At 41.0% G+C, this 15185-nt stretch overlaps 1 protein-coding gene across 1 annotated transcript in view; it reads left to right on the forward strand.

Annotated features, from left to right (window-relative positions):
- The window catches only part of GABRB3 (gamma-aminobutyric acid type A receptor subunit beta3), a 223636-nt gene that overhangs the window by 185639 nt on the left and 22812 nt on the right, over nucleotides 1–15185 (forward strand). The window lies entirely within an intron of this gene.

A 15185-nucleotide genomic window follows, 5' to 3' on the forward strand; every position in this document is an offset into this window, starting at 1 on the left:
TCTCGGTATTCTTACTGAACGCTGTGTGATAGCTGAGGTCGTGAACAAAAGCGCTGTGTAAACTGTGAGGTAGTATGAAGACCACAAGCCCCAGGTTGAGATTCTCAGTGAAGGCAGAGCGAGGACCTCCCTGCTGGGCCTTCTCTTCTCGGTGCAGCCGAAGCAGTACCGAGTGGGTGGGACTCCGCCCTGGTCGGGTACCAGCGTCCGTGAAGCCCACACGCCTGCCCGCCTGCCTGCTGCCTCTGGCTTCAGTGCCTGTGACCCACAGTCACCCTCCTCCCTTGCCCTGGCCACTTTCTGCTCATTCTTTAGCTTACTCTGCATGTGGTTTCCTCTGTGAAGGCGTTTGCCCCTGCTCTGCCCACACGCTGCCTGCCAGGCTGGGTCCCGGGCAGCTCTGCGTTCCCGTAGTCCTGCGTGGACCCCCGTCCAGCTCTGCGGTGCCTGTGTCCTCAGGAGACCCCTCCCTTAGGAGGGACCTGTCCCGGTCGTGACTTACCCTGCTCCGCGTCCACTCCTTGTGTGATGCTCGACACGTCACAGTCACACAGCCATCACTGGCCAGTGAGCAGTGAGCCAGGTGCCAATGTCCCTCCACTGCAGCCTCTAAGAACCAAGGGACGTGCACGTAGAGACAGCAGTGTGAATGTTTAAGGTCCGTTTTCATGCGATGCTACTTCTCCTCGGTTGCACAGTGTCCTGCGGTCTTCGGAGGGGATGCGCGGGGGTGCTGCCCTAGTGTGGGTGGTGAGAGCCACAAGGATCACGGACTTATCATTACAGAATGGTTCCCACAGCCAAGAAGATTGCCCTGTGATGTGTTGAAGAAAATGATTTATTGCTTTTAAAACTAGGATTCCAGCTGTTCCATGCATCAAGTGATAAAAGAGGTCCGCTCAGAACATAAGGGTCGTCTTCTCTCAGTGCATAATCCTGCCCACGCCTGCCTTGTGAGAAGGCTGCAGATACGGCCGTTTGGGTACCGCCTGCAGCATCTTTTATTGCATCTTCCTGCAGCCTCCTCAGAAAGCCTGCTGAGAGGTCTGTGGCAGGTGTGATGCTTCCAGGGGAGGCCTTCCTGAATCCTCTTGCTCAAAAGCACTCGGGGCACTTTTTTCTACATGCTGTCTCTGTCTTTCTTTGAAGTACGGATATAGTAGAACATATCCTAAACACGTCCGGAGAAAAGGTAACTGCAGAAATGCGGGAGAAGATTTAAGCTCTGCCAAGAGCGATCAGGCCGCATGCGACGTCACGACTTCTCACCAAGTTTCTGCATTTGCAGGGTGTCGCCAGCGGCTCCCTGTCAGTCAGTTATAAACCCCCCATCCTGCAAAGAGCCTGCACTTTAAAATTATTCTAGTTCATTTATTTATGTAGAAACATCATAAGCCACACTTTTAAAAAACTACTTTAAAACTAAATATTATACTAATTTATTTTCCTTTCCACCAGTGTCCTGAACTAATGAGATTTCGATCAGTAAACTGGATTGATGGAGTCTCTGGGCTGAAAGAGAATTCTCAGAAACGAGATTAGGGAAGAACCAGTGCTCTGGAGGTTTCCGGAGATACTCCTCAGGGTCATACAAGTGACATTTTGTGCCTCACCTACTTCTCCCTCGTCGTGCCTCCTTGAGGACTTCGTTGGAGTGGCTCCTTGCTGTGGTTGTCCCGGGGGTACAGTCCTAAATCCATCTCCTGGGAACCCTGAGGTTGCAGGCTACGGTCCTAAATATTCACTCAGTGGCTGGCGTGAACGGGGCGTGGGCCTGGCCCTGGGCTCTGGGAGGGAGCAGGGGGTGCCTGGCCCAGCGGGGTCGCTCACTGGCCTGTGAGGTTTCAGCAGTGCGCCCCGGACAGCATCACGCAGACTCTTAGTTGGAGGGGTGTGGAAGCAGGAAGCAAGCCACAGGAAGAGGGCTCTGTGGACTGGGTGTGGAATCTCAGAGCCTGGAGCCAGCGCTCCCGGAGCTCAAGGTCACACTCTGGAACTTGCTGGCAGTGTGACCCTTGGTGATCTCCTGGGTCCTGGTTTGGTAGGACTGTTGAGAGGAGTGCATGAGTTCATGTAAATAAAGAGCCCAGAGTGCCTGGCCCAAGCTGACAGCAGTTAGCTGCCATTAATCAAAATGCGTGGGTCCAGGAATGAGGCGTACTTGAGTCTGAGGACAGACAGTCTGGTGACTGATCAGAACTTTAAGACTGGAAAATGTGTGACATCATTCTGCTGGATTAGAGAGCACGATGTAACTGACTCCTAATTGCTTATCTGAGGGTTTTTAAGAATTGAGATTGTTTGGGGTTTGCATTTCTATCCCTAATACATACCCCAGCATCTCACCCACTCAATAGGTTGAAAACTGAATGGTTATTGAACTGAGAGAGGAGATTTGACTGTCATTACTAAGTATGTATTCAACCCTAGTCAAATGAATCGTTTCTGCAAAATAGATACTGTATAAAGTGGTAACATTGTATATTCAAATATTTAATGCATGAAAATACTGTGTCTTGACAGGAAACTGCATAAAACCTCTTTATAAAATTAAGTACACCCAGAAGGAGGGAGTTTTATTCCATGAGTGTATTTTTATAAAAGACAACAAAAAAAATGTCTGAGTTTATCTCAACAAGTATTTAGTCAGTTTCTACCATGATTTAGCAAACAGGTTTTGGAAAAAGGATTTCAACCCCTTTCCAGCTCAAGTGGAAATGAAGTAAGACGCTTTTACTCACTCTAACTTCTAACCCTACCAGTGGCGTGCTGCGTTATAGCTCATAGCACCTTGTGGTTGAGTTGTTTCACTGGGGTCCCTGGGAGAATGGAACCTGACAAATAAATTCGCCCAAGTTGAAGTACAGGAAAACCGACCCTCAAGGATGGTAGTGATTTGACCAAATCTACATAGTAAAGCTAGAAAGGACAGACATGCATCCCCAAGGTTCCTGACAGATGGGAAGCCCTGATGGATTTTTTTGACAAAGATTTTAAAAATTAGGGTTTTTTTTTAAGCTTTATGTAAATGATCAGGTCCCCCACTTGTACATACTCATGTTATAAGGGTTCTTACAAAACCAATAAAGAGTTGCTGACAGTGTCCACAGCGTCTCCTTTACAATCTCACATTAATGTCTGTTCTTGACGAGCAGTGCTTTTATGCATGTTTCTAAAAACTGTTGTTGGGATTGGAGGCCTCCAAATTCTTTTTTATTTTTTGGCAGGGGAGGTAATTAGGTTTTTTATCTAACAAAGGTGCTGGGTCTTGAACCTAGGACTGCGTGCCGGCTAAGCCCGCACTCTACCACTCAGCTATCCCCGCCCCTGGATGCCTTCAAATCCCCAACCCAGGGACCTGGAGTGGATGAAGCCAATGTCCAGGAAGCCTGAGTGGTGAGAAACGGGCCTCTGCCTTCCAGTCCACCCTGTGCTTTGTTGCCAGCTAAGCAGCCACGCAACGCCATTTTCATTAAGCCGTTTCTCAGCTGCAGACCCTTGGGTGCTGGTCTTTGTCCGCAGCATAGGCTTGAGTCTCCTTCACCTTGGATCCAAGTCTGGGTCCATCCTCTCCTCTCCAGTTTCGCGCACAAGCATCCCCAACACAAAGCCTTTGTTTCAGTTGCTGCCTTCCAGCTCTTCCTTCCACTCCCGTGTGCTCCCTGCAAGACTTCCGCTGCTGCTCCAGACCTCGTTTGATGTATTTTCTTCCCCTTTTTCTTCTGTCCATACCCAGTACATTCATCCATGGACAGCTGAGCCACCAGCACCTCTGACTGGCCCTCCTTGAGCGTCTCTCCCAGTTACCTTGTTCCTTTGCAAAAGCTTTGACTCACACGCTGTGGTGTTCCTGTCAATTGCCATATGTTATTACTCTCACTCTCGTATGTATCTGGCATTCATTTAAAATCTTTTGAATTAATTTATGTGCTCATCACCATGTGCTCGGGATTCCCACAAAATGCCCCAACCTGAAATGCAGAATTCTCCTCGAAAGTCAAACAGAGAAAAGAAAAAAGAAAATTCTCACTTAGTCCCATTGTATATCACTCCCTATTTAAATACACTGGGTTTCTTGGAAAGTCCTGGATCTGTTACCAATATTCCTTCTTGATTCAGAACTACATTTTTCAATGAAGGACTTTATAAAGTGAATATTCAGATTATCCTTTGGCATCTACAGTCTATAGGATTAAGCCAAACCGGAAAACACGCCTGGGTGGCCTTTCCAAGAAAGGGGAGGGAGGTCAGATTAAAGAGAAGCGACCACAGAAGGGAGCAGCTTGCTGTCACCTAGATGTGAGCTCACGTGACCTTTCATTTCTGCTTTAACCATGGAAGTAAATTTTTTTTTACTGCAGTTCATTAATTTCTACTTAATGTGTGGTCTTGTTCTCTACAACTCATTAGTGATTTATGGTTAAATTTCGGGAAATAGTGAAAATATGTTACAATAAGTGCACATTTAGATTAGTCTTTGAAATTCTTTTGATTGAAACTTGAAAAGACATTGCCCTTCTTCGTAAGTTTTGGGAATCATGTAAGAAATTTTTATTAAACTTAATTTTTAAACCTGTTCTAGATAGGCAAGCCATAAAAAATTGGGGTCTGAAATTTTCTTTCAAAAATATTTAATAAAGCAAATATTATATCTTTTTTTTTTTTTGGTGGTGGGGAGGCAATTAGGTTTCCTCATTTGTTTATTTATAGAGGAGGTGCTGGGGGTTGAACCCAGGACCTCGTGCATGCTAAGCACACACTCTACCACTGAGCTATACCCTCCCCAGCATCATTACTTTCTGATTTCTGAAATTAAGCCAGTGTCTCAAGCAGGATCTCAATAAAGGAAGGATTTTCATTCTTTTATCTGATTTCTGTTTAGTTAAACATAATAAACATACAGGTATTGCTGAAGTATTTGGATGTGCCAGAAACACTGAGCTGAATGACCTTAAAGCAAACAGACCTCAATTCATTAAAAAATATTTGAGAATATTAAGTAAATTGTCAAACCTTCTAATAGAATGTAATTAATTCAACAACACCCTCCTAGGAAGGTTGAGAATTTTTCTCATGCTTTATTTTTAATGCCAGAACTTATGGATCTTTTTTAACTTAATCATAATTTTTATAACTTTTTTGAATGTGCACATACAGAAAAATGTAATATAGAGTCAAGTGATATATCAGAAAGCGAACAGTTGTGTAACTGCCATCAGGCCAAAAAGTAAAATGTTGTAGGCACTCCGAGATCCCCACTTTGACCCTTCCTAATTTCTTTTCATCCCTCCTTCCCGAAGGAAAGCACTGTCATGTTACTGTATAGTTAACTTTGTGGTTTTGAACCTTATTGAATGGGATAATAGAGTTTAAATTATTCAGTGACTGCCTTCTTTAACTGAACATGATGTTTGTGAAATCCATCCATATCACTATGGTTCATTTGTATGGTTCATTTGTTGTCCTTGCCAAACGACTATGCAGATACACCACAATTTGCATTCCACTCGTCTATTGCAGCTGGAGATTTACGAGTAATACCACTGTGAACATTCTTGGACTTGTTTTTTGTGAATTTATGCTCACATAAATACTGAGAATATACTTAAGTGTAATTGTGAATGGTCAAGATTAATGATTACGCCAACCTATTTTCCAAAGTGCTTTTTACCCATTTCCATTCGTAACAGTGATGTCTGAATGTTCCTTGCACCCCATGTCCTTGCTGATGTTTCACATGGAAGTCACCTGCTGGGTGTTGGCTGATGTCTTGTGGTTCTAACTTCCATTTCTCCCAGTGCTAGTGAGACTGAGGCACCTTTCCCTAGTGGCTGTTTGGAGATCCTCTTCGGTGAATTGACTATGCAAGTCTTTTTCATAAATTTTCTGTCCGTAATTCGTTGGAGTTCTGAATTCTGAATGCAAGTTTATTACAGGTTATATGTTACAGAAATGTATTTTTACACTGAGAGCTACAGTCCACCCAGAACTGATTTTTTTGTGAGTGGTGTGACAGTTTCATTATTTTCCACAGCACCATTATTTTGCAGCAACACCTTTGTCATAAATTGTGTGTGTGTGTATCTGTTGTTGGAGTTTTCGTTCTGTACCATGGGTTTCTTTATCCGTGTTTGTACACTTACCTCACTGTGTTAATTACTGTAGCTTTAAGTAGAGCAGAACCTTCCTTCTGTTTCTTTTTATTTGCTATTGACTTGATTATTCTTGGCCCTTTACATTTCTGTATAACTTTTATAATCAGATCATTAATTTTCATTTTAGAAAATGGTTTGACTTTTTACTGGGAATTCATTAGTTAACTGAGAGAAGGATGACACTGTTACAGTTCTTTCAGTCTGCGTGTTTTATTTCTCCATTTCTTTCAGTCTTCTTTAAACTGTCTAAGCATTTTAGAGTTTTCTGTATAGATATCTTGCACGTCTTCATGAAACTTTCCTATATGTTTGATGTTTTTTGATGTTATTATCTATGGTAACATTTCCTCAGCATAATTCCGTTTGTTGCTGATATATAAGAACACAATGATCTTGTATTGAACAACCTCACTACAGTGTTTGTTATTTCTGCTAATTTATCTGATATGATATTTTCACATCTTCCCAAGCACTGCAGGGGCCTTTGCACACTTGGGCTCCATATTTCCTCATCCTGACTTACATATGCTACTGTCGTTATGTATCATAATTTTATATATATTTTAAACCCTATACCATCTTATTGTTATTAAATGCAGGAAAATTTCACTTAGGTGTAATTATAAATACCTTCTTTCTTTTGTTATTCATTCTTTCCTTTACCTCCAAGTCTATCTGAATGTTTCCTTCTGCTTGAAGAATTTTTTTAAAATATTTTCTTTGGTATGAGTTTCCTGATCGAATTTCTTCTACAGTTTTTTTTAATCTGTATATGACTTTATATCATATTTATTATAGGATGAGTTTACTGGTTACAGAAAACTAGGTTGGCATTTTTTTCCTTTTCCATTTGAAGATACTTCTTCATTATCTCTAGTGTCTTTTGTTTCCATTGAGAAGACAGTTGTTGGTCTAATAGGTGTAACTTTCAAATTAATCTATTTTCCCTCCCCCTCAAGATGATTTTTATAATTTTTCTCTTTTTTTATTGAGGTATAATCAGTTTACCATGTTGTGTCAGTTTCTGGTGGACAGCACAGTGCTTCAGTCATACATGAACATACATATATTCATTTTCATATTCTTTTTCACTGTAAGCTACTACAAGGTATTAAACATATTTCCCTGTGCTGTACAGGATAAACTTGTTCATCTATTTTATATATACCAGTCAATACCTGCAAATCTCAAACTGCCAGTTTATCCCTTCCCACCTGCCTCCCCCTGGCAACCACAAGTCTGCATTCTATGTCTATGAGTCTGTTTCTGTTTTATATATAAGTTCATTTGCCTCTTTTTTTCTTTTTTAGATTCCATGTATGAGTGATATCATATGGTATTTTTCTTTCTCTTTCTGGCTTACTTCACTTAGAATGACATTCTCTAGGGCCACCCATGTTGCTGCAAATGGCATTATTTTATCATTTTTTATGGCTGAGTAGTATTCCATTGTATAAATATACCACAACTTCTTTATCCAGTGATCTGTTGATGGACATTTAGGTTGTTTCCACGTCTTGGCTATTGCAAATAATGCTACTATGAACATTGGGGTACAGGTGTCCTTTTGAATTAGGGTTCCCTCTGGATATATGCCCAGGGGTGGGATTGCTGGGTCATATGATAAGTCTATTTTTAGGTTTTTTCCTCTGTTTTTTATTTCATTGGCATTTATGATGTACCAAGATAATAGTTTTCTCTCTAGTTATTCTTCTTGGAGTTTGCAGATCTTCTTGAATCTTTGGCCTGAGGTCTTCAGCAGTTTTAGAGCACTGATGTCACTGCTGATTGTGCTCCGTGTTTTCTCTCTTCTGCTTCAAGGTTCCAGTTTAAGTTCTGACAATTCCAACATTGCCTCTTGTCACTATATCTTTTGTATATCTCACTTTGCTTTCTGAATTTTTTTGGTTTTTTTTTTCTCTTCTTGCTTCACTCTGGAAATTTTCTTCTGGCTTATCTTTCAGTTCAACCATTCTTTCTTCATCTGTGTCTGATCTGCTACTATTATATGTGGAAAAATTATGGATACAGTTCAACATCTATGATGATGTTTTCTTTCTTCAGAGAAGATTTATGCTTGTCACACAGCTAGAGGCATTACCATTCCAGGACAAGCTGCATTTGCTTTCTGGGATCTGAGTGATTCTGAGTTCAGATTCATTTCTTCTGCATGTTTGAATCCTGATTAGTCTTTATGTCTTGGACAGAGCTCTTTGGAATCCTCACTTGGTGGTGTCTCTCTCCAGTTTTTGCTCCTTTTTTTTTTCTCTCCGTGAGCCTGTCAGATGTTCTATTCAGCTTCTCATCTTTCTGTTCTAGAAACTAGAGCTACCTGAAAGATGGGGCTCACCTCTCTGCAGTTCATCTCCCAAGCCTTGGCCCAGCTTTTTATGGGCTGGTTATCTGTCCAGTGCCTTGAAGGAGGTGTGTTTACATTTTGTCCATTTTTGCTAGTTGTTTCTAGTAGAACGGTTACCTATTCCACAGTATTCACATACCATGGCTTATTTTTCACTCCTCTTTATTTTGTTAGAAAAATTTACAGTTGTTTTGACATTTAATTATTACTTAGCTTGGACTATTAGTTACATGAGAGTAAAAAAAAAAAAGAAGGAAATTTGGGGTACATTTTTATAATCACATTTCAGAAAATACAAATCATTTAATTCTGTGTTTTTCTGGTAACATTATAGAGAGGAAACACTTACCCAGAATACTGTGCTATTGAGGAAAGTGCTGTAAAGCTCAAAGTCAGGACATCTGAGTCCTTGGTTGCAACAATAAGAAGCTGTGAAAATGTGAGCAGAGTACTTGAATAGCAGATAGTAAGGGGGTTAGATTAAAAGAAATACTGTGTGACTTTTACCTCAGCAAGTATACCCAGCTAACCATCAAAGAGCCCTTCACATATCACTGTGGACCCAGCATCCCTGCATTGGGACTTCAGCTTTTGTACTGGTCTTGATTGTATATTCTGCCAACCCACAAAATTAGACATATACAGACTTGTGCAAAATCTGAAATTTATTTCTAACTTTTTAGTTTTCTTTGAGCTGAAAGACTGCAATTTTTGACAAATTCATGGAGAACTGATTACTTAATATACTTCTTTAATTATGTGGTTTTTTATTTCTCTTCTTCTTTTTCTGGATATATTTGAACTGATATATTATGACTTCATTTCAAAGTAATTCTGCCAAGATCAGAAGAAAGAAAAAGGATCTAAAAGTGAATGATGGTGAAACATTTCTTTTAGGATATGTGAATTTTCCATTCTTCAAAATCAACTTTAAAAATACTATTCTGCTCTTCGATTATGATTATGAAACAAATTACAAATTTTTTTAAATGTCCGCATGTCACACTGTTAATACATACATTTAATTTTCTCTAGATTCCATCTGTGAACTCCATGCTTTAGTTTTTTTTCTAAACTGAAGCCCTCTGATCAAATTATTGCTCATTGGGTTCTATAAATAACATTTACTTTTGGTCTAGAGACAATGTTAAGTGAAATGTTAAAGAAGGAATTATCATCTGTAGCTCATTGTCTTTTAAATTCTAGGGACAAATCCCTATTCTTTTCTTCCCCCATTGGCTTCTGTTAGAAGGATCCTTAGAGACAATCCACCTGTGCTTTCCAGTCAAATACTACCCCTAGTCCCTTAGTCTGAAACGGCAGAACGACAGCAAACTTACTCTCAGCTTAACTATCTCATCTTGTTGCTATAAAATAATTCTCCTTTAAGGGCTCTTGATCTATGAAATACATCTCACTATAGATGCCACATTTCTTCAGAAACTCATTGCTTCAAACCCCATTTGCAAAAATAATTCTTGTCTACCTTCATCTTTTGGAATTGCTCTTAAGATTTCCAGTTGTGTTATTTATAAAATATGCTCAATGTAAAAAAGCTTAGATTACAGAAGTCTGAGCACAGAAGGCACCATAGAATGAGAAAAGGGGAAGGAAGACAGAACTTACCTTTACTGAGTGTGTATTTTGGGCCAGATAGTATGTTTGCTACTTGATATGAATAAATTAAGCCATTTAGTTTCCAGTAAAATACATGTAGTAGGTATTCTTCTTATAACAGAGTTATTGAAATACAGTTAATGTACCATAAAATTAAACCATTTCAAGTATATAATTCAGTGGCTTTTTAATGTCTTTACAGAGTTGTGTAATCATGACCACAGTCAATTTCAGAAATTTCATCACCTCAGAAAGAAACCCTGAACCCAGTAGCAGTCATTCCCCATTTCCCTTAACCTGTCTCCCTGGGCGACCACTAATATGCTTTCTGACTCTATGGATTTGCTTATTCTGTACATTTCAGATGAATGGAATCATACAATATGTGGTCCTCTGTGACTGGCTTCTTTTCCTTGGCATGATGTTCTCAAGGTTCACCCATGTTGTGGCATGAATCAATACTTCATTCCTTTTTTTTATTGCTGGATAATATTCCATTGTATGTATATATCATGTCTTGCTTAACCATTCATCAGTTGGGCTGTTTACACCTTTTGGCTGTCAGGAATAAGGCTGCTGTGAGCATTCATGCACACAGTTTTCTGTGGACGTATGTTTTCATTTCTATGAGGCATGTACCTAGGATCATAATAGCTGGGTCACATAGTAACTATGTTTAACCTTTGGAGGAACTGCTGAACTGTTTTCCAAAGTGGCTGCACCATTTAATGTTCCCACAAGCAGTACAAGAGAATTCTGATTTATCCACATCCTTACCACCATGTGTTACTGCTTGTCTTTTGGGTTATAATCATCCTGATGAGTAGGAAGTGGTGTCTCATTGTGGTTTTGACTTGCCTTCTCCTTGTGAGTAAGATATTGAGCATCTTCTATGTGCTTACTGGACATGAGTCTTATCTTCTTTAGAAAACTATCTATTCAGATCCTTTGCCCATTTTTAAAGTGGGTTGTTTGTATTTTTTGTAAACCTTCTTTGTATGTTCTAGGTACAAATTCCTTATCAGATACATGATTTGCAAATATTTTCTCCCATTCTATGCATTGTGGTTTCATTTTCTTGTGGTTCCCTTTGGAGAATAATAGTTTGTAATGGATGGAGTACCATTTATCTATATTTTTTTCTCCTTTCACCTATGATAGTTTTGCTCCAATTTTACATAAAAGGAAACTGAGGATCTGTGAAGTAGTCAGCTTTCTGAAGGAATATCCCAAGTAAACCCTGAGACTGAACTTGGCTCGCTCAGATGCCCTTGCCCTTTGCTCCAGGGTCATAGGAGAGGGTCACAGGATACAACATTCTGGCTTTACTGTGAAAGATGAGAGAGTCATTGCCTGTTTGATACAATCTTAAACTCCAGTTTTGTTTTTCCTTATTCTCTCTTTCCTATTTCATGTATCTCCTCTTTCCTTTATGGAATTTGTGAACATATCTTAATTAAGGTGACTAGTAATGGGGGTGGGAAAATTAGGAACAGCATTCTGAACGTTAGGTTGTATTATAAAGTTATTAAGGTGGATGATAAATGGATGAGACAGTATGATAAAGACCCTAAGAGCAGCACTGAGCTCAAGACCATCATGGAAGAACCCCACGGTGGCCTCCTTGAAGGACAGATGTCTGTGCACAGGCCAGCTCTCCTGCAGTTGCTGAAGTATCAGCTTGTCACTTTATAGATACATTTGAGTAGGTCTTATCTCTCCGCAAAGGTGACATGGTTCTCCGTGTCCGCATTTTTATGAGTCCTTCAACAATACGAATGCCTCAGAGACTGCAATTAATTTAGGCTGGGTGAGAGAACCAGGGCCCCGTTTCTGGCCACAACTTTCAGTGGATCTGGAGAGAAAGAGTTGAGATCAGCACCTTCAGTAGAGAGCTTTGCCAAGGAAGCCCTGAACCGGAACGGTGCACTCGTGTTCGGGGACTGCACCTTCGTCCGTCGGCCCGGCAGGTCCTGGGGAGCCTGCCCGCAGCTGCGCTGGCACGTGGCCCTCGGGGCTCCTGGGCCTTGCTCTTGTCATTCTGAAGCTTCTGTTGCTCTTTTGAAGGTTATGTCTTGGTGCAGCTGACTCGCCACTTCTCAACTTTAAGTTCTCAGCCACTACTGATGACCATTTGGGGAGTTTCCTCCTTAGATACAGCTTGCAGCATGACCTCTGCGGCAGCTGTGTGAGGGCTCTGTCTAACAGAGCTTCCAGAAGACTGTACATGCTCTCCAAGGTGCACATCGGATGGAAAAAGCCTTTGCCAGGAAGAACCGGTCTCGCCACCTCTGACGACTCTTGTGTTTGAGAACATCCTGAGGCCTCTACCTCATGGCATCTCGGAAGCCTTTTCTTCATTTGGCCTTGTTGGATCCTTTGCCTTGGAGCTTCTTCTGCTTCCCTTCCTGTAAAGACTCTTATTTAACCAGGAGTAGCTCAATTCAGGTACCAGGAAGCCTCTCCCGTGTCACTAAATCCTGTGCCCTAGAATATTCGGTGTAGCCCTTACCGCTGGTCTACCAAGGCCAGGTCTGTATGAGTCTGTCCCTGACACGTAAGGAGCTAGTTGAGAGCATAGACTCTCCTCTGACTCATCTTTGTTGTCTCCCCGCCCCGCCACCAGTCCTACCTGTGGGATTGTGAGATTGGGATGGGGGTGGGGGAGCACATGGTGAATGCCTAAAAATTTTGTTGATCTGAAGTGGTATTTCACGTTTAAGAACCAGAATGTATTTACTAAACAAACGCACAAGAAAATGGTATGTTTTCTTAATTCTAAGTTCCATCTTAGTGAGTATCTTGGTGAATTCCCAAAGGTTAAGGTAGTTTTGCAGTCTGAGTAGTATTCCCTTCCTCAAGGTCACTAATGACCTTCCAAATGCTTGACTCTGCAGTCATATCATTGGCCCCATGTTGCCCGGGGCAAGGACTCCCACAAGAGCATCCACTGGACTCCATTGCATGGGTATCAATATTGGCCTCTGTCGGGAACAGGTTCCCTGAAGAAGATGCACTTTGGAAAATGTTAAGAAAGTTGACTCAGAAAATGGAAAGTGGGGGAACACGGGAGATTGCATTATTCCTCAAAAATTACTTGCTGCCCTTCCCTGGGAGAGGACTAGGCTCTGCTATCTGGTGACGTGAAGACTGACAATGAGACTTGCTCTGGACAGTGGAGTGTGGGGGGAAGTATGTGTGGTACTTCTCCCACGATGTCCAGCGCTGTTCCACATGCAGGAAGCTAAGTGGCTGTGTAGCACGAGAAAGAAAAATAATCTTCCTTGTAGAGAAACTGAGATTTGAGGGGAGTGGATATTGTGACAAATGGCTGGAGCATAGGGTCACAAATGCTAAGTGATGGGTAAGGCTTGAGATTGCCATGAAATTGCAAACTAAGATCCAATATTGAATTTACTTCAGTGAGGATGTTGAAGTTGCCAAGGCATTTCAAACTAAAAGTTAATACAGTTACTGTTTTGAGTATTAAACTTGCTAAGGAGTCCCATAAATAAACCCAATATTCCAGTTTTCATTCTTTCAGCACACAGGTGCGGTTATTAATAACCAAAGGTGGTGTAGACGTTTAGCTGGGTTTTACAGTGTATGGGAAATACAGTGCTTCGCAGACTCTGCCTAGGGGTTTGTACAGCTTACTAAGGAAGTTCTGACCTTGGTAAACATGAATAATTATGATTCTAAAGAGAAAGAAAATAACTAAAGAGGGTAATTATTTACAATTGGAGGGAAGAAGAAAGGATTTATGGAAGACGTGGCATTTGACCAAGGCCTTGAAGAATGGATAAGGGAAGACATTTTTAAGGGGAGAAGAGTAGGTGTGAGACAGCAGGGGCAGGTAATATGGACAATTATTTTGAGGTGATAAGGACACTTCTTGGCTAGAAAATGTTACGTTTAATGCAGAGACATGGTGGGAAATAAAATGCTAAAGTTAACTTGGGAAAATCTTTTGGAGAAACTAAAATTCCTGGGCGAATATTTTGACCTTTCTGGGAAGATAGAAAATATTGAACACTGGATGACTGTGCTTCTGAAATATGTGGATGGCATGTGGGGCCAGGGACCTGCAGGTGTCGAGGCCATGATGGGGCTTGGACCTGGCTTGTGAGCACACCATGTCTGTGACCCACATGGACATGGAATGTGATATAAAACAACAGAGTGTATCAAATCTTCGTCAAGGGAAGCTTCATTTCATAGATGAATGGAAATTGGTTGGAAAAATAGATGAGCTGGAAAAATTGGTTAGCTGTTTGTGGAACAAGAACCAATGTGCACATTGACTTCATACCAACCACAGAAATAATTGCCAGCCATCAAAATAGGTTTGTGGTTAGCTCTCTATTGTGAACTTATCTGAGCCTAAAAATTTTAAACTTTAAATATCATGGGGGAAAAAGAAATGAAATGGACAGAGTCAGCTAAGTACAAAAACTTAAGTGTTTCCATGCTCCCCATCTAACCTGGTATGTAAGTTTCTAGACAAATAACTAGGAAAATACTTGCAAAGAACACAAGCAAGGGTCAGTATCAAAGGAACTTACATGAACAGTAAAAGCAGTAAGAGGAACAGAAATTGAGAAAAATGAATGAATAATATAATTAGATTCTAAGATTAAATATTTAACAGGGGGAAAACGAACATTTAGGAGGTAATCAGTGAAAGAAAGTGATCGAAAGGATACATTTTTTCCCAAGGAAATTGAAAAGTTTTTTTTAAGAAATATTACGTCATATGGTTAGGTTTACCAAATGAGATAGGCACTTCCGTAAAGTGCGCCTAGTAGCGTGTACACCGGTGTGGGGGTGGGTGGGCGTGGGTGTGTGGGGGGGAGTGGGTGTGGGTGTGGGTGTGGGTCTTTTGCAAAGTAACTTGGGAATGTGTGGCAAAAGCCTTTACCATTGGCTTGGCAATTCCTCTTTTCGCCCACTCATCCTAAGGAAAGAAGTCTAACCATAACAAAGGGTCTCTGCTCAGAGATACTCCTAAGAGTATTACTTTAAGTTTTGTAAAAATGTAAATTACCTAAATG

This window comes from Camelus bactrianus, chromosome 27 (assembly GCF_048773025.1).
Source record: "Camelus bactrianus isolate YW-2024 breed Bactrian camel chromosome 27, ASM4877302v1, whole genome shotgun sequence".
Classification (NCBI taxonomy): domain Eukaryota; kingdom Metazoa; phylum Chordata; class Mammalia; order Artiodactyla; family Camelidae; genus Camelus; species Camelus bactrianus.